This window comes from Chiloscyllium plagiosum, chromosome 6 (genome assembly GCF_004010195.1).
Source record: "Chiloscyllium plagiosum isolate BGI_BamShark_2017 chromosome 6, ASM401019v2, whole genome shotgun sequence".
Classification (NCBI taxonomy): Eukaryota; Metazoa; Chordata; class Chondrichthyes; order Orectolobiformes; family Hemiscylliidae; genus Chiloscyllium; species Chiloscyllium plagiosum.
This window is the reverse complement of record NC_057715.1, coordinates 107,433,554-107,454,440: the sequence shown is the minus strand read 5'-3', so window position 1 is coordinate 107,454,440 and position 20,887 is coordinate 107,433,554. Positions and strand designations below refer to the sequence as shown.

Genomic DNA, 20,887 nt, shown 5'->3' with positions numbered 1-20,887 from the left:
TCTGACACTCCAGGGAAAATAGCCCCAGCCAATTTAGTCTCTCCCTATAGCTCCATCCCTGCAAGCCTGGCAACATTCTTGTAAGTCTTTTCTAGACCCTTTCAAGTTTCACAACATCTTTCCTATAGGAGGGAGACCAGAATTGAGCACAGTGTTCCAAAAGTGGCCCAACCAATGTCCTGCTCAGCCACAGCGTGACCTCCCGACTCTTGTACTCAATGCACTGACCAATCAAGCCAAGCATACCAAATGCCTTCTTCACTATCCTGTCAAGGAACAATGAACCTGTACTCCAAAGTCTCTTTGTTCAGCAACACTCCCCAGGATCTTACCAGTAAGTGTAGAAGTCCTGCCCTGATTTGCCTTTCCAAAATGCAGTACTTCACATTTATCTAAGTTCAACTCCATTTGCCACTCCTCAGCCCATTGGCTCATCTGGTCAAGGTCCTATTGTACTCTGAGGTAACGTCCTTTGCTGTCTACTACTCCTCCAATATTGGTGTCACCTGCAAACTTACTAATCATACCTCCTGTGTTCACATCAAAATCAATTATATAAATGACAAAAAGCAGCGGACCCAGCACTGATCCTTGTGACACATCACTGGTTTCAGGCCTCCAGTATGAAAAGCAATCCTGCACCACTACCCTCTGTCTTCTACCTTTGAGCCAGTTCTGTATCCAATTGACTATTTGTTTCTGTATTCCATGCGATCTAACCTTGCTAACAAGTCTTTGAATAGCAGAACTGGCTCAAGGGGCTGAAAGGCCTACTCCTCTTTCTGTGTTCCCCGACCCAATATCTCCTTTTCTGATTCAGTGTCACATTTTGTTTTAAAATGCTCGTGCAGAAAGGCTTGAAACATTTCATTATGTTAAAGACAAATATCAGTTGTTGTTGAATAATTAAAGATATACAATCATGCCTCTGTCATCTCTTCCCTTGATTATTCTAAAATTATTGGATGTAATCCATTCAGACCAGAGGCTTTATTCTCAATGAATTTCAGTAGCTTACCGTATCTATTAGTTTCCTCTATTTTAATAGCAGTTTTATCAATTCTAATCTCGTGTTCTGATGTCACATCCACCTGGTCTGTTTCCCTAATAAATATTGAAGCAAACTAATTCTTTAACATTCCTGCTGTTGCACTTTCATTGCCTGTGATTTTATCTTGTGTATTACCTGATGTTGATATTGCCATCCCAAATGTCATTATTTATGTAGTGACAGTCATAGAGTTGTACAGCACGAAAACAGACTCTTCAGCCAACTTGTCCATGCTGACAAGATATCTTAAATAAATCTAGTCCCATTTGCCAGCATTTGTCAATATCCCCCTAAACCCTTCCTATTAATATACCCATCTATTAAATGTGCAATTGTACCAGCCTCCACCGGTTCCTCTGGCAGCTCATTCCATACACGCACCACCCTCTGCATGAAAAAGTTGACCCTTAGGTCCCTTATAAATCTTTCCCCTCTCACATTAAACCTATGCCCCCTAATTTCCCCTACCCTGGGATAAAGATTTTGGTTATTCTCCTTATTCATTTTCCTCATAACTTATAAAAACCTCTACAAAGTAAACAATTGGGGTCCCAGCATGGAGCCCCATGGCATCCAACTTGTCACTGCCTGCCACTCTGAACAGGACCTGTTTATTCCAACTCTCTGCTTCCTGTCTGCCAACCAGTTCTCTATCCATGCCAATACATTACCTCCAATATCATGAGCTTTAATTTTCCTTGCTAATCTCTTGTCTGGAAACTTGTCAAAAGCCTTTCAAAAGTCCAGATGTTTCTCCCTTGTCCACTCTACTGATTACATCCTCAAAAAATTCCAGATGATTTGTCAAGCATGATTTCCCTTTAGACGAAAGTGAGGACTGCAGATGCTGGATGTCAGTCAAGATTAGAGTGGTGCTGGAAAAGCACAGCGGGTCAGGCAGCATCCGAGGAGCAGGAACATCGACATTTTGCGCATAAAGCCCTTCATCATGATTCCTCTTTAGTGAATCCACGCTAACTAGGACCAATCCTGTCACCGCTTTCCAAATGCTCAGTTATTACATCCTTTACATTGCAAAACCAGGAAGGCAGGTTATTATCTGAATGATGGTGGTTTAGGAAAAGTTGAGGTGTAATGAGACTTGGGTGTCATGGTGGAACAGTTACTGAAGGTTGGCATGCAGGTGCAGCAGGCACTGAGGAAAGCTTATGGCATGCTGGCCTTCAGAGTGAGAGGATTGGAGCAGAGATGTCTTGCTGCAGTTATACAGGGCCTTGGTAAGGCCACACCTTGAGTATTGTGTGCAGTTTTGGTCTCCTAGTCTGAAGAAGGACATTCTTGCTATTGAGGGAGTCCAGCAATGATTTACCTGACTGATTTCCCCGGATGGCAGGGCTGACATATGGGGAAAGACTGGATTGATTGGGTTCGTATTCCCTAGAATTTAGAAGAATGAGGGGACATCTCATAAAAACGTCTAAGATTGTGGTGGGATTGGATAGGCTAGATGTGGGAAGAATGTTACTGATTTGGGGAAGTCCAGAATTAGGGGTCAGAGTCTCAGAATAAGGAGTAAGCCATTCAGGACTGAGATGAGGAAAAAATCCTTCATTCAGGGAGTTGTGAACCTATGGAATTCACTCCCACAGGAAGCTGTTGGGGCCAGTATGTTGGATATATTCAAGAGGGAGCTGGATATGGCCCCTGTGGCTAAAGGGATCAAGGGGTATGGAGAGAAAGCGAAAAAGGTTTACTGACATTGCATAATCAGCCATGATCATATTGAACTGTGGTGTAGGCTTGAAGGGTCCAATGGCCTACTCCTGCTCCTATTTTCTATATTTCTCTGTCATCCTGCAACCTCTGACACACCAATGAAAATAGCCCCAGCCTAGCCTGCCTCTCCTTATGGCTCAAATCTTCAGCCCTGGCAGCATCCTTGTGAATCTTTTCTGAACCCTTTCAAGTTTCACAACACCTTTCCTATAGCAGGGAGATCAGAATTGAAGGCAGTGTTCCAAAAGTGGCTTAATCAATGTCCTGTACATCACATCCCAACTCCTATACTCAATGCACTGACCAATAAAGGTACTTGTAGAATACTTTTAAAATTTTGTGTTTTGTTCCTTCACAATTTTATTTCATGAATTTATTTTTGTGTCTTGAAGGATGATAGGAGAGGTGATTGTATAATGGTTAATAGTTTAATTAATTAATAATTAATACTTTAATATTAAATTAATAATCCAGAACTCAACGGAATTGGGGATCACGGGATTGAAACCACAATAGCAGATGGTGCAAGTTGCATTAAAGAATAGTCTGGAATTGAAAAACTCGTCTTAAAAAGAGCCTTGTTCACTAATGTCCTTAAGGGAAGAAAACCCATTCGTGACAGCAGGCATGAAACTCCAGACTCACAACAATATGGTTGACCCTTAACAATCAGGGATGGGCAATAAATACTGGCCGAGCCAGTGATGTTCACACCCTGTAAACAAATTTGAAAAAAGGCTTAGGCATTGGAAAGTTGGTCACAGGTGGTATCTGTGTTCACTGGCTTGGAGGGCCAGCCTTTGATGCTCGCCTTTAACTTATAAAATTACATTCATAAAAGCAAAGGTCAACTATGGGACCAAAATGAAAAATACATGCATAAATGCAAAGTGTTATGCAATACTCTCACAAAGTGGATCAAATTGATCAGAAGAAGAGATCGTCATCGCAAAATAACTGACAGCTGCTCTGAAAAGCTGAGAATATTAATCTGTGGAGAGAGAAATAGAATTGATGGACCGAAGCTTCCAATGAATCTCAATCACAGTTGCCTTGCCACTCTGCTTTGTTTGCTCCTCTGCCCCAGAGGCTCCCTGTTTCTGTTCTAATTTGGACTCCCTTACAAGCACGGAGCATACCTGTTCCGCAAACCTTTAAGCTCAGTGTAGGATCAACCCTGGAGGACAATGCATGCCCTTGTTTTACCACAGTAACTGCTATTATGTAAATATTGTGATCAGGCTGCCATCTCTACCACAGCACTGAAATAATCTGAACCAAAGTGGTCAATGATACTGGTATCATGTGTCGTTTCTTTGCTTACCTCCTTATCCTCTCTCAACAGAGCTGAGCTTGCCATTGTTGCTTCAGTGCCTAGGTCAATACCAAGTGTTTCTTTTCATTCCTTTCTTGGGATATTTTTAGTGGTCTGATACTACTGCATGGCTCGCAGGGGGCACTTAAGTGTCAGCCGCATTTCCGTGGGTCGGGAGTCAAATGCAGGCCAGACCTGGAAGAGACGGCAGTTTTTATTCTCTAAAGGACATTGCTGAACAAGTTGTTTGAGAGCAATCAATGTGGTAATCATTAGAATTTTAATTCCAGCTATTATTCAATTCAAATTTCACCATCTGCTGTGATGTCATTTGAATACAGAACATCTTCTGGGTCTCTGGATTTCTGGTCAAGTGCCAATACCATCCAAACATTGCCTCCCCCTGTCTGGTGAACTTCCTTCACCCTTCACCTGTACCTTCTGCTATCTAGGCTCAGGAAGTTCCTCTGTTACATAGAAACAGAAGAAGGCCATTTAGGTCCTTCCTAAAGAAGGGCTTATGCCCGAAACGTCGATTCTCCTGTTCCTTGGATGCTGCCTGACCTGCTGCGCTTTTCCAGCAACACATTTTCAGCTCTGATCTCCAGCATCTGCAGTCCTCACTTTCTCCTCCATTTAGGTCCTTGAGTCAGCTGCATGTTATAAAGGGATCATGCTAATCTACAACCAACTCCATAACCTTCACCATCTCTCTCTCTTTGTTCCTTTGATCACACCTTAAAATCCATCTCTTGAACAAGCTATTAAAGAAATCTTTCTTTTAAATCTCTGATAATATTTTTGTGAGTTGTCTTGGGGTACTTTAATATGTTAAATGTAATATGTAAACACAAATTGTCATGGCAAGCTAAAGTTGTCAAACAGCCATCTCCCAGGGAGTCTCATCTTATTTCATTCTAAACTTTTCATGTCCTAATGTCAAATTAAAGCTTCTTTTTTAGTGCTGGCAGGAAAAAATTACATGTCATACACTTCTATTATTGAGGCTAAACAGTTCGATGGTGGCCTATGATCGTTCTCACGGTCCCCATTCAGCGATATAAAATTTATTCTTAGTATGTCTCAAGAGCATAAGATTAACACAGCAGCAAAAATGCAGAGAAATGTGTGACACCACTGCATATGATAGAAACCTACGCTCAGTGAGGAAGACAGCATTTAGGAGGAGAGATCAAGATCTTGATGAGAGATCTGATCAAGGACATTTTCAAGGTGCAAAAGGAGTTAAGAAATGTCAATCAGGGAGAAGAGTGTTAATGTATTCAAAGGCCAGATGGTAAAGTAGGGAACCAGATGCCAATCCTTTTACACAGCAATTATTATTATAAATTTTATTGAATACCAGATTTATGTACAGAATGCAGCATTATGTATGTCAGCCTTCTCCCGTGAGGAGAAAGTGAGGACTGCAGATGCTAGAGAGTTAGAGTCAAAAAGTGTGGTGCTGAAAAAGTACAGCAGGTAGTATTCGAGAAGCAGGAGAGTCAATGTGTTCGGCATATGCCCTTCATCAGAAATGGGCTCCCCAAGGAGGCAAAAAAAGGGTTGACAATAGGCTGATTAGCCAAACATCTAGTGTCAGAATCAATTATTAAGGAAGTAATAGGAGTACATTTGGAAAATCATAATTTAATCAAGCAGAATTTTCATGACATCATGAAAGGGAGGTCATGTCTGACTAATTTATTGCAGCTTTTCAAGGAAATCACAACCGGTGTGAGTAGAGGGGAACCTACAGATATGTCTATTTGGACTTCCAGTTGGCTTTCAGCAAGGTACATCACAAATGATCGTCATAAAATAAGAGCCCATGGTGTTGGAGGTAGTACATCTGCATGGATAGAGAATTGACTAATGGGCAGGAATCAGAGAGTAGGGTGAGGAGGTTTCTTTTTCAGGATGGTGAGCTGTGACCAATGGGTTCCTCAGGGATCAGTGCTCAGTGTTAGGACCACAACTGTTTGCTGTATATATTAATGACTTGGAGGGAGGAAGGAAGTGAATATAGTGTTGCCAAATTTGCAAATTATATAAAAATAGATGGAAAGGTAGATTGCAGAAGGGATACAAACAGTTTATAGAGAGATATCGATAGATTAAGCAAGGGGGTAAAAAGTTGGAAATGGAGTATGATTTGGGAAAATAGGGAATAGTTCATTTTGGAAGGGAGAACAAAAGAACAGAGTATTATTTAGATGGAGAAAAACAACAGAAATCAGCAATACAAAAGGACTTGGCAGTATTTATAGAGTCATAGAGATATACAGCATGGAAACCCTTCGGTCCAATCATTTCATGCCAAACATAATCATAAACTAAACAAGTTCCACTTGCCTACTCCTGGCCCATACTCCTTCAAACCATTTCTATTCATGTACTTATCTAAGTGTTTTTCAAACTTTGTAACCATGCTCAAATCTACCACTTCCTCAGAATGGTCAGAGAACCATCTTCTGTGTAAAAGAATTGCTGCTCATGTCTTTTTAAAATATCTCTCCTCTCACCTTAAAAATACAACTCCTAGTCTTGAAATCCCCACACTAGGGAAAAGATACCTATCATTAACCCTATATATACCCCTCATGATTTTATAAACCCTCAACTTCCTACTTTCCAATGAAAAATGTCCCAGCCTGTCCAGCCTTTCTTTATAACTCCAACCTTCCATACCTGGCAACATCCTGGTAAGTCTCTTCTGAACCCTCTTCAGCTTAATAATATCTTTCCTAGAAACCTACAAAGCCAACACACAGGTGCAGCAGGTAATCAGAAAGGCTGATGGAATGTTGGCCCTTATTTCAAGGGTTGGAGTAGAAGTGCTGGGAAGTCTAACTCCAAACTATACAAAGTGCTGGTAGACCACATCTGGAGTACTGTGAGCACTTTGGGCTGCCCTTATTGCAGAAAAATACAATTTCATTGAAGGCACATCAGTGAAGGTTCAGTAGGATGATCCCGGTAAGGAGAAATTGTCTTATGAGCAAAGTCTAAACAGGTTGGAATACAACATATAGGAGTTTAGAAAAATGAGCAGCGATTTCTTGAAACATATAGAATTCTTAAGGAGCTTGATAGGGTAAGTGCTGTGAGAATGTTTCTCCTCCTAAGAGAGCCCAGGCCCAGAAAGCATAGTTTCAGAATGAAAGGGCACCAATTTAAAACTTGGATAAGGAGGAATTTCTTTTCACAGAAGGTTGTGAGTATTTTGAACACTTTATCACAGATACCAGCCTCAATGGGGCCACATGCCTGCTCCTGTTCCTAATCCCTATGTCTAATGAAACACCATTTATCACAGAAGTCTCTCAATATATGCGCAGGAGATATTTTCTAACAAATTGTGCAGACATGTTGTGACATCCGTGGAACAGGTGAAACTTGAGCTCAGGCCTCCTGGCTCAGAAGTAGAAACTGTACCGCTGTGCCACGGGAGTCGCTATTTGTGCTCAAGATTTGTGCTAACGGAACAACAGTTATAGAGTCATAGAGATGTACAGCATATATACCCTGTATGAAAAAGCCCTTTGAGCTATGTTGTGCAATAGTATTTTGATATAGCATGCTCCGTTTCCCTCCATTTTAGATATTTTTAATCAACTTGTTCAGGGGTGTTAGGACACACCTCTGGAGCAGATGAGTCTTGAATCCAGGCTTCCTGGAACAGAGGAGAGGACTCTACCACTGCACCACAAGAGCCCATAATATGTGCTCAACACATCCTATGACACACTACTGGTGGAGGCAAGACCTGAATCCAAGCCTTCTGGCCTTGAGATAGGGGCACTATCACTGTGCCACAAAACCCATAGAAAATATGCTCAAAAATCAATCAGTACACTTCATCTGTATATCCATAACTGTATATCCTCATCTGTATATCCTTCCTGAAGAAGGGCTAATGCCCGAAACGTCGATTCTCCTGTTCCCTAGATGCTGCTTGACCTGCTGCGCTTTTCCAGCAACACATTTCCATCTCTGATCTCCAGCATCTGCAGACCTCACTTTCTCCTTATCCTTAACTGTAGCAATACAGTGAAAATACAGTTGACAAAGAGATCAAGGAATGCAGTTCTAAGAGATGAAGGATCTGCTGTAATGGTTTGATGAAAGGAGGAGATGTACAACATTTTTGTATTATAAGAAACTGGCCATAGTTGTTCAACCATTTAATCAATGGGAGGATTGTTGGTGTGATGTCAGTGCTATTCCACAGAGTTGGAATTTATTGAGAACAGCTTCAGATAAGCATCCTCCACCCCATTGACACCAATTGGTTATCTCACTCAGAGATATGACTACAGCAGAATATAGTCAAATATTACCACAATGGGGTGGTGGGTTGAGGAGGCACCTGATCAAATCTTCAACTCTCCACAACATCACTCATAAACATCTTCCCTCCACTCATTTCTCCATCCTTAAAATGTTTTTAATCATAGTCCTTGGAATTTATCCAGAATTCCCCCTTCATCTAAAGGATTTCAAGGTGGTCAATCATCGCTTCTTGAGAGGTTGGACACAGATAACATGCACATCCAATCCTTCCTGCTGGGAAAACCCTATAAAGCAAAGTAACACGCAAACAAATGAACATAAAAGTACTGATGCAAAGCAACACACTCGGAAGTATTGAGTCAATACTTCAAGTTATAGAGTCACAGAGATGTACAGCGTGGAAACAGACCCTTCAGTTCAACCTGTCCATGCCGACCAGATATCCCAACCCAATCTAGTCCCACCTGCCAGCACCCGGCCCATATCCCTCCAAACCCTTCCTATTCATATACCCATCCAAATGCCCCTTCACAATTTCACCCTCTGCGTGAAAGGATTGCCCCTTAGGTCTCTTTTATATCTTCCCCCCCCCTCACCCTGTGCCACCGTGGGCGGCACGGTGGTACAGTGGTTAGCACTGCTGCCTCACAGCGCCAGAGACCTGGGTTCAATTCCCGCCTCAGGCGACTGACTGTGTGGAGTTTGCACATTCTCCCCGTGTCTGCGTGGGTTTCCTCCGGGTGCTCCGGTTTCCTCCCACAGTCCAAAGATGTGCAGGTCAGGTGAATTGGCCATGCGCCTGTTCAGCCTCTCCCTGTAACTCAAATCCTCCAACCCTGGCAACATCCTTGAGAAAGATACAATGCTGTATGGAAACAGCAGAACAGTGGGATTTGTTTTGGATTGTTCTCACAAAGATTTAGTAAATATATGGTGAGCCATATGGACTCCATCTGAGTTCTAAGCATCTTTGGTTTTATAGCTGTAAAATATGACTTTTATTCTCACTGAAATTCCCGCCTCAGGCAACTGTCTGTGTGGAGTTTGCACATTCTCCCCGTGTCTGCGTGGGTTTCCTCCGGGTGCTCTGGTTTCCTCCCACAGTCCAAAAAATGTGCAGGTTAGGTGAATTGGCCACGCTAAATTGCCCGTAGTGTTAAATGTAGGGGAAGGGGAATGGGAATGGGTATGGGTGGGTGCGCTTCGGCGGGTCGGTGTGGACTTGTTGGGCCGAAGACACTGTAAGTAATCTAATCTAATCTGAAATGTGTGACAAATTATGACCTACTTGTGGAATTATTTCACGGGTGTCCATAGTTCATCCTTAATTCTAACTTTTCAGGAAAACTTGCCTGGAAAGAACTTGGCTTTGCTGAGCTAATAACCTTTTCTCGTATGTGGAATGTCCCACTACGTATCTTGTATTGAGGATGGGGTGCATAAAAATATGCAGCAACAGAAGTTCCTTGAACCTCATTTGCATGGTGCAACCACCTAAGCATTCCACTCTCCGTGGGGCGGCACGGTAGCACAGTGGTTAGCACTGCTGCTTCACAGCGCCAGAGACCCGGGTTCAATTCCCGCCTCAGGCGACTCTCTGTGTGGAGTTTGCACATTCTCCCCGTGTCTGCGTGGGTTTCCTCCGGGTGCTCCGGTTTCCTCCCACAATCCAAAAATGTGCAGGGGTTAGGTGAATTGGCCATGCTAAATTGCCCGTAGTGTTAGGTGAAGGGGTAAATGTAGGAGAATGGGTCTGGGTGGGTTACGCTTCGGCGGGTCGGTGTGGACTTGTTGGGCCGAAGGGCCTGTTTCCACACTGTAAGTAATCTAATCTAATCTAAAAATCTAATCTAATCTAATCTAATCTAATCTAACTCTCATTGTGATGTTGCAAAGTTCAACTTAGGGCAGGTTTCCAGACAGACTGGTTAATCGTGACCAACTCTAATTGCAAAGCTGAAACCCCAACATGCTGTAAACATTTTATGATGCTTTCTTCTCATTGAAGTGAGGAATTTAATTTTTTATCCATCGGATAAGAGTAACCCTGACAAGGAATTTATTGCTGCTCCCTACTTGTAACTGAGAAAGTGGCAGTGTGCTGAATTCTTGAACTCAATATTCACAATGCTGGATCCAGGATTTTCGATTCAGCTATGGTGAGGGAACAGTTTTGCTCCCCTTTCCTAAAGAAAAATATATTGGCAATGGAGGCAGTCCAGAGAAGATTCATCAAGTTGATCCTGGTGCAGAGGGAGTTTCTTACAAGGAGAGATTGAGTAGGTTAGGCCTGTAGGAACATATGACATAATCTCAGCGTAAGTTTATGTCCACTCAAGATGGAGATGAGGAGGATTTTTTTATTGCAAAAGGTAGTGATTCTACAGAATTCTTTATCACAGAGAGATATCAAGACTTGTTACTAAGTATACTCAAAGCTGAGATAGATAGATGGTTAATTGGTAAGGGAATTAAGGGTTATAAGGGAAAAGGCAAGAAAGTGGAGTGGAGGATGATCATGAATTAATTGGTGGAGAAGACTCAATGGTTTGAATGGCCTATTTCATTTCTTATGTCTTAAGGTGCCTCCTGTACAAAAGTCTCTATCCTCTTTCTTCTGAAGAGAAAACCATCATTTTCTACATTATGATCTCAGCTGATAGCAATACTGGACAAGTCAGACTCCAGAGTGAGAATTAGCTTGATTGACTATAACTTATATTTTTGGAATGTTGTTATGCTGTAGTCAATATTCACAAGAGGCTGTCAATATACATTTAACAAAAGAACAGCAAACACACAAAAGGAAAAACAATCACGAAACCTTTTCATTGCAATGAGTTGAAACAGTCTTATTACAAATATTAAAAACAAAGATTCAACCTTGTACCCTCAACAACAATGTCACGGATCATCAAACATCATTGAGGAGCCATCTCGTTTCCACTTTAAAGTTCTTTATTCAGTTGACATGGCTGGACATTTGTTTATTTCCAGCAAACCTCAACATTTATTTAATGCCACCTTCTTTATTTAATGTATCTTCCAGAGACCCTTAGACAAGCTGCTAACACAGCTCACTTATTACTAAACGTGGATTCCTTAAATTCCTCTTCCATAGCTTTCTGTTTCTTGCACTTTGTTTTACAAACATCAACTTACTCAGGACTTCTTTTTAGTCCAAACTGCTTTGGAGATTGCTAAACCTACAGCTGCTTTGCTGCCCTATATCTGCAATCTCTAACACATACTTGCAAGCTTCCCGATCTTCTGAATACTTTGCTTTTTATAAAAGAAGTAGTTTCTGTGTCTGTGTCTTTAAGACATCTTGTTGCTAGGCACCAACCCAATTTTTATTCATCCCTCTGGCTTTCATTCTCTAAAGCACTGAACTATTCACATCGAGGATGTTTCTAATCTTATTTAAGTACATTTTTCCAAACACTCAGGTATCAATTAGAATTCAAAAATCAAATGACTTCCTTCACTACTTAACCCTCACAACATATGGTGCAAATTAAACATAAATAAGTTTATCCACTTTAGAACCCAAATTTGTAAAGAATAATAATATCCTATGAATGTTCATCACAATCACCATTCTGTTCAGTTGCTAACACAAACACAGTTTACTCTGCTTCTCACAGAGCAGTAGCTGCAGTCTCTTCTCACATCAGTAATTCTTTTGTTTCTTTCTCATTTCTCTCTGTCTATGTCTCCAAAGAGCAGTCATCTCTTTTTGTGGGACGTAATAAATCTCACTTGATTTGCTATAGGTATGGGTTCTGTTTTCCCCCCCATGACAAGTATCTGCTCACTTGGTTTAGATTACTAACATTCCTGCTGCGGCTCACTACCCCCTTCACAATTTCATTAGATCTTCTTTTCTTGTTCTTCCTCTTTTTCTTCCTCTGCAACTTCAGTGAGTTAAAAAAAACTTGATCTGATCTAATTCCCTGACAGTTTACCCAGTAAGGACATTAATCTGTGCTGATGGTGTATTGATGCATTACGCTTTGATATCATTTGCATCATTGTGGCTACAAATGCTTGAAATGGGGCTTGTCACACATTTGTTCATGAAAATATATGGCCCAACTTAAACTGAAGTTCAAAATGTGTGTGAAGTAGACACTTCCCCCTTGCTGGGAGACTTGATGCTATTCGTGAGCTGGTTATAGAGGAGGTTCATTATCCAGTTCTCAGACTGATAGCAGGGAGTCATGTCTGGTGAGGTAGAGGGTTGATCCCAAGGTGGGATTACAGATCTTTTTGTGCACGCCATCATTAAGCTAATTTATTTTTTCATTGAGGGTCCAGATGGAAGTCCTTGCTCTTTCTGATAAGCTTGAAAAATAATCTGAGTTTAAAGGACCTCAAAGCCTGGTACAAAGGGATGGAGTGTGTACAGAGTATCTGAAATATCACCATTTTAGTGTTGGAACCTAACTTGACTGTTATGACCTAACCTCAGGCATGGTTCTCTTTTTCCTTCTTTGTTTGTTCCAAATGGGAGGTCCCAGCTATAATGCGATGATGAGAAGGGATGAGAAGGGATGACTCCCCTTCTGTATTCACTCACCCTATCAGTTATTCACAATGTAGAGGGTTTAAAGAATCCATCCAATCTGGATGCATTTCTCCCAGACCTAACTGAGCTTATGTTTTAAAAGGAGCCAATTTAACTGAGCTATCTTGAGTTAACAAAGAATAGCTTTCTTTTTATTATTTGCTAAACTTAAGAAGAATTATTAATGCAACACACAAACACATGGACTAGAAAGAAGAGATGAATTCAGTAAGATAAATGTTTAAAAAAATACAGATCAATCACTGAATCTTTCAGCTGTTGCAGTTGAGGTAACTGGTAGCATTGACTTTGATGGTTGAACATTGATTTTGAAAGGTTTTGTATGCTGTTTGAAGTTACTTTGTCATTATTCCTTTTTTATTTGGTTTGCAGCACTAGGAGTGAGCACCAAGGGGATAACTTGCGGATAGTTTTTGGTCACTGCATTGAGTATACGAGTTGTGATGTCACGTTGCAGCTGTACAGAACATTGCTTGGACCACATTTGGAATACTGCATTCAATTCCAGTCTCCCGCTGTAGGAAAAATATTTTTGAACTTGAAAGGGTGCAGAAAAGATTCACAAGGACATTGCTGGGCTTGAAGGGTTTGAGCCAAAGGGAAAGGCTGAATAAGCCGGGGATATTTTCCCTGGAGCATGGGAAGCTAAGGGAAGACCTTATGGAGGTTTATAAAATCATGAGGGACATAGATGGGGGAATAGACAAGGTCATTGTCCTAGGGTAGGGGAGTCAAAAACTAGAGGGCAAAAGTTTTATATACGAGGGGTAAGATATAAAAGAGACCTCAGGGGTAACTTTTTCATGTAGAGTATGGGTCCATGTATGGAATGAGCTGCCAGAGGAAGTCATGGAGGCTGGTACAATTACAATATTTAAAAGGCATCTGGATGGGTTTATAAACAGGAAGAGTTTAGAGGGATACTGGCCAAATGCTGGCAAATGGGATTAGATTAATTTAGAATATCTGGTTGGCATGAACGAGTGGGACCAAAGGGTCTGTTACCAAGACTCTATGACATTTGGATAGATGCATGAAGAGGAAAGGTTTAGGGGAGATATGGGCCAAATTCAGGCAAGTGAGGGCAACTTAGTTTGTGAAACCTGGTCAGCATGGATGAGTTGAACCAAAGGGTCTATGCTTTATGATTCCATGACTCTCTGACTGTGACCCCCATAGCATGATAACTATTGAGTAAAGACTGGTACAAATCAATGTTCAGCTCCACCAGTACACTCTAGTAGAGGTGAACTTGACTTTTTAAACAACGTCTTTGTGTATTTGTCTAAAACACTGAATATGTCTGCAGGTTGGGTCATGATCAGCAGGGGTGTTGAGCAGGGGCGCATCAGCCTCTTGCTGTCTTTGTAGCCACAAGAGGTCACAAAACAGTCTGTTTGAAGCTTTTTGACACTTTTAGGTGTTACATCCCGAGGATCACATATCAGAATATCTTTACACCTGCAGTTTGGACTGTTGCAGTCTTCTTTCAAAAAGTATAGAGTCATAGAGTCATAGAGATGTACAGCATGGAAACAGACCCTTCGGTCTAACCAGTCCACGCCGACCAGATATCCCAACCTAATCTAGTCCCACGTGCCAGCATCCGGCCCATATCCCTCCAAACCAATCCTATTCATATACCCATCCATTTTGGAATTTAGGGCTAAAAGCACCAGTAGAATTTCAGGATTCTGATATATTATCATAATATTATTTTTGAGTACTAGTTTCAGACAGAACAGACTGAATGGAAGTTAACAAGCCCATCTGATAGCTATACAAGGCAGCTCTTGGGGTATCAATTAGATGGCTAAGATAAACTGTCATATCTCAAATAAAAGTTAATCAGATAAGAACAGAGACAGGGACCACTTTTTGGTTGCTCCATTACTTTGAAGTGTCATCCTCCTGTTAACTGTTTAATTATCCACCCCCATTCAGGACTGCAGAACTGATTTGCTAGATGTGGGATCTCTGTCTATTGCATGCTGCTTTTGTTGTTTGTCATGCAAGTAGTCGTGTGTTGTATCTTCATCAGGTTGGCACCTCAGATTTAAGTCTGTCTGGCAGAGCCCTTGGCACACTTCCCCATAACACTATCAAGTCTGTTTTCAAACCTCTGTAGGAAGAACAACAAATGCTTTTCAAATATATGCAAGTAACAGAAGTCCCTCATCTCAGGAACCATTCCTGTCAGTTTTTTCTGTGTCCTCTCCAATATCTTCACATCCCTCTTGAAGTGTGATCTCAGAATTTGACAGAAACCTGCAGTGGAAGCTGACCCAGCAATTTTTGTTTAAGATTAATTGCCGTTCCCTTGCAGTTGTGCTCTATGCCTTTATTTAGAGAACCTTGGTCCCAAATGCTCTATGCACTTGCTCAACCTGCCCTGTAGCTAAGTCTGAATTGTTGTTTAATATGGGAAGGTGGGTAACGAGGACATGAAAGATATACCAGGTAATAGTTTTGGAAATTGACTTTCAGGTCTTAAATATTCTTTGGAATTGAAGGAAGTTTGAAGAGAATGAAGGAAATTAACAAACACCAGAGGATGCCAGTTGAAGTTTGGAAGTTCAGAATAAACATGGTAGTGAAATAGAACATTTTCTTCCAACAGGATGTAAGTCACTGGGCAAAACCACTGGAATGCAAATGGGTTCAAAAGTTGCTGAGATGTATATTTGGAAAGTAAAAGGATGGAAGGATATAATGAGAGGTTGTGTGGATGCAGTTAATACATACAAAGATTATTTCCTTGCTTGATGTAATGCCTACATCTAATTGGTGAAATAACTAGAGCATATATTTGGACTGATATTGCTTTTGTGGAAATGGGCAGCATAAAGAGATATACATTGGCCTTACCTTGAAAATGTAGTTTCAAATCAGCTTAGATTGATAGGATAAATGTTCTTTGCACTTGATGGTTATGAGGATCCTCTGTACAATGGGTTTTACACTGAGCAACCATATAAAACTGCATGGTGAAATATTTATACATCCTATACAGGGAAACCTGAATGTCAACCTTGATAGAAGGTTGTGCAATTTATGCAGTACTTTTGTATACAGTAAAAGGTTGGAAATATTTTATACAGTGATTGATTCTGTACAGTGAATAAAATACAAAGCATCTATGAAATAAATGTTACGTACAGACCTATGCAGAAATGGGTAATCCATAATCTAAAGATTTGCAGAGGGGTATATAACATGTGTAGATGCAATAATATTCTCAGAGCATAATGTCCAATCTTGCTCTCTCTCTCTCTCATACAATATTATAATTCTTGTGAATTGTCATGATGAGTACAATGCAGAAAGGTTTAGCAAATGCTTGAATGGGGACCTTGAAGGATACAAGACATGTAGAAAGGACAGATAGCTAGGAAAAGATGGAGGGGTGGCTCTGTCCAATAATAACAGCAAGAACAGCATTGGGAGGATAGCCTAAGTTCAGGATGTGGAAACAGTTTGAGTGGAGACGAGAAATAATAAAGGCAAGAAAATGTTTATGGAAATAATGTCCAGACAGAAGAGTAATAGGCAACTTGGTTGAAGCATATGAGATCCTGAGGGATTTTGACAAGATGGATGTGGAGAGAATGTTTCCTTTGATGGGACAATTTAGAATTAGAGGTGACTGCAGAAAAAAATCAGGGGGTTGTACATTGAAAACTGACATGAGGTGATTTTATTTCTCCGAGATGACCATGAGTCTTTGGAACATTCTTCCTGAAATGGTAGTAGAAGGAAAGTCCTTGAATATTTTAAATGCATCAGTAGGTGGTTTCTTGTTAAAGGAGGTGGTCAAAAGTAGAGGGAAATGCAGATCTGAGATGGTGGTCAGAGCAGCCATGATCTTATCGAATGGCAGAGCAGGCTCACTGACAGATTGGTTTACCTCAAGCTCCTTGTTACTATGTTTTATTTCAGCGATACTATGCTATTCCTCTTGTTGTGTTTATGCACCATTTCTCACTCCAATGCCATGCAGGCACTGGAGTTCTAAGTGGTAGGAATTTGGGTGCAGCATTGTACAAGAATGTGCAGGCTACTCAAAGCCTGATGTGATCACTTCTTCTCTGGCTTGGAATATGGTATAATTTAAAATAATTTGCCAACAACTTCTGATCATTGGTGAATGAAGTTTTAAGTTGATTGTTCACTGATATTTGATAGGCTGGTGTTCTTGAACCTGCCATGATTAGAAATCTGAAACTGTGCAGCATCAGGTAAAGGAAAATTGGGACCTCCATGAAATGGGCTCGTAACATCGTGTCTCATAGAATCATAGAATACCTACAGCATGAAAATAAGCCGGTTGGCCCAAACCCACCTTCCAAAGAGAATTCCACCTATTCCCCTATGCTATAACTCAACATTTCCCTGACTAATGCACCTAACCTATAGATCCATGAACACTATAAGCAATTTAGCATGGCCAATTAACCTGAACTGCACATCCCTGTGGGAGGAAACTGGAGCACCCTGAGGAAACCCACGCAGACATGGGGAGAATGTGCAAACTCCACACTCCTTAATTGAATTCTCATAAAGAGAGGCACAGGGCAGGGATATCATCAAAGCTTTCAGGATCTTGAGGGAAAGATAGTCGTGAGTCACAGACTGACATCAAAGAAAGAAGAGATCATGAGATGTAATGATTTAAAGTCTTTGTATCATGTAAAGGTGCTTCAGTGCTTCAAGGGGATCTGGGTGTCCTTGTGCAAGAATCACAGAAAACAGATACGGCAGATATTAAGGAAATCAAATGGAATTTTGGCATTAATTGCTAAAGAAGTGGAGGAAAAAAGTAAGGAGGCATTGCTGCAACTGTACAAGGCATTAGTGAGACCACAGCTGGTGTATAGCACACAATTTTGGTCCTTTTACTTGAGGAGGGATGTAATTGCTTTGGAGGCAGTTTAGAACAGGTTCATGAGATTGATTCTGGAGATGAGGGGTTTATCTTATGAAGAAAAAATGAGCAATTTAGACCTATGCCCCTTGGAGTTTACAAAAATGAGATGAGATCTAATTGAGGTAAAAACGATGCAAAAAAGGGGATTGACAATGCAGATATAGAAAGGATGTTTCTTCATTTGGAGAACTCTAGATTGAGAGGTCATACTTTTCAAATAAGGGCTAGCAGACTTAAAGCAGGAGGAGAAATGACTTCTCTCAAAGGGTCTTGAATCTGTGGAATTCATTGCTCTGGACTGTGGTAGATGCTGGGACATTGAGTAAGTTTAAGGAAGAGATAGACTGATTATTAATTCGTAATGGGTTGAAGGGTTATGAAGAGCAGGCAGGAAAGTGCAGTTGAGGTTAAACTGAGATCAACTGTGATCGTGTTGAACAATGGAATAGGCTTGAGGAGCTGAATTGCCTGCTCCTGTTCTGTTTTCCAGCAACACATTTTCTGCTCCTGTTCTGAGTCCTTCTGTTCATCACTAATAATTATAATCTGAAGGAATGAAATTCTACACTGTTAAATGTTTAGTTACAAGGCCAGGATAGCTAAGATTTACCATACCTTTAAAATCCACTTCTAATATGCACAATCCCTAACTTGTTCCCTTATGTTTGCTCATAGAGTCATAATGATACAGAAGAAAGTAATCTGGCCCATTGGTCCATGGCGTCTCTTTATTGGGACAATCCTGTCAGTCTCAATCCCCTGTTTAATGGATATCTGTAAGTACAACAGGTTCCTGCCAATTTATGTGTATCAATGCTGTGTTTCTTGGTGGGATACTGGTGTGGTGTAGATTTTGGAGGATCAGAGCAACTTCCTGAATTTTGCTTTCAATTGTGTGGGTGTTGCCATCAGAAGTCATTGTCCAATTTTACTCTTTAGTAACAGTGAGCACGAAATGCCTCACTATTTTTATACTGCAAAATATGGGCAGATACACAATTTATGTGGGCGGCATGGTGGCTCAGTGGTTAGCACTGCTGCCTCACAGCATTAGGGACCCAGGTTCAATTCCAATCTCAAGCGACTGTCTGTGTGGGGTTCACACATTCTCCTCGTGTCTGCATAGGCTTCTTCTGGATGCTCCAGTTTCCTCCCACAATCCAAAGATGTGCAGGTTTGGTGAATTGGCCACACTAAATTGTCCATAGTGCTCAGGGGTGTGTACATTAGGTGCATTGTTAAGGGGTAAATGTAGGATAGGGAATGGGTCTGGGTGGGTTACTCTTTTGAGGTTCGGTGTGGACATGTTTGGCTGAAGGGCCTGTTTCCACACTGTAGGGATTCTATATAAAAATTCTATATGCAGGGATTCTTCTATATTATGTACTAATTGAAGAAGGATTAATCATTCACTTATAAGGTAATATGTAATCTATGAATTTGTGCACTGAGATTATATGCAATCCTATGTATTGAAAATATATATACCATATATGCATTGAAACGAAAGCCTAATTGATCGCCTTTTCCAAAAGCTTTGCTATGCTAGTATCATAACTCGAAACATGTCACTTGAAAAGCCTGGAAAACAGTAAAGTAGCTGAGCTTAATGTAATAAATAACACATCATCAAAAGTTTGGACTTGTCCATTGAACACTACAATCTAAAAAAAGTTTAACTTTTCCTTTCTGTTTTGCCTTTCTCTATTCATCTCATCTTTCTTTCTTTCTCTCTCTCTATTTTATTTTCTGAATGAGAAAAGGCATTGAGTTAATTATTCCAATTTATGCACATGATCAGATTCTGTAAGTAGGTTCTGAATCGGTTAAAATCAGACACACAGTAAGGATTCTTCAATTTGATTTAGTTGAGACAAATGCAGTGTTATTTGGCCTAGTTCCCAAGTCTTGGGTCTCTTTTAGAAGTTGCTGTTCTCTTTCAGGTTTTAAAATTACTCTAGGTTCCAGGTGCAAAAACCAGTAGGAGGTCTGTGTATAAGTGTAGGTGAAATAACCAGCTCCTGGTGAACGGGCTTCTTTTTTCCCTTAAGTGGAGCTACAACCTGTTCAGAGTTTCAGTGATAGTTATAACTTCTCATTTCTGGTATCACCTTTATGCATTTGTTTTTTATATCTGTTCAAATACGTTTATTTCCTTTGAATAAAGATGCGGAAGAGCTGGTGTTGGAATGGGATGGACAAAGCTAAACATCACACAACACCAGGTTATAGTCCAACAGGTTTATTTGGAAACATTAGCTTTCTCAGCACTGCTCCTTCATCAGGTAGTTGATGAAGGAGCAGTACTCTGAAAGCTGGTGCTTCCAAATAAACCTGTTGGACTATAACCTGGTGTTGTGTGACTTTTAACCTTGTCCTTTTAATATAATAGAGACAGGACAATGCACAGCACCCCATGTGTGGTCTAACCAAAGTTCAACACATTAATATCATTACCCTGCATTTTAATTCTATTCCTCTTGAAATGAATCCCCTCCTCCACATAAAGATATATCCAGCTGATGTCCAAGGTGGATGTAAAAGATCCCTCAGCACTATTTCAAAGAACAGCAGAAATGTTTTTTTCCAGTGTCCTGACCAATATTTTAAATAAATGTTGCAAAAATAGGTGATCAAGCCAATGCAGATTAGCATGTTTTGTGGGAGCTTGTGCCTTGATTGACTGTCATATTCCCTACATTTTGCAAACTCAAAGACTGGTCCAGCCCACAGAACTACAAACTGCTCAGATCCCAAATCTACATCAGGCAAATCAAACCTGGGCAGTTAGTACTAATGTGATCAGCACTGGCGCTTGATCAGGCAACTACACTCCTCAACAGTCTGAGTTGCTGTGGCAAGGTGCACGTTGAGTTTTATGCAGCAGTGTAGAGCTGGCAGAGGTTCGATTTCTCTTTATATCTTCGTGCTGGCCAATAAACTCTCCCACTTTCACTGCTTGCAGTTAGC

General features: G+C 40.8%; 1 protein-coding gene across 2 annotated transcripts in view; it reads left to right on the top strand.

The window, feature by feature from the left end:
- Window positions 1–20,887, top strand: part of LOC122550920 (E3 SUMO-protein ligase ZBED1-like) — an 80,499-nt gene that overhangs the window by 23,924 nt on the left and 35,688 nt on the right. Inside the window, exon 3 of one of the 2 annotated variants that reach the window (XM_043692374.1) lies at window positions 18,593–18,693. The exons of the other annotated variant lie outside the window; for it this stretch is intronic. The gene's annotated coding sequence lies outside the window, so the exon portion shown is untranslated. The remainder of the gene's footprint in view (window positions 1–18,592; window positions 18,694–20,887) is intronic. 2 annotated transcript variants of the gene reach the window in all.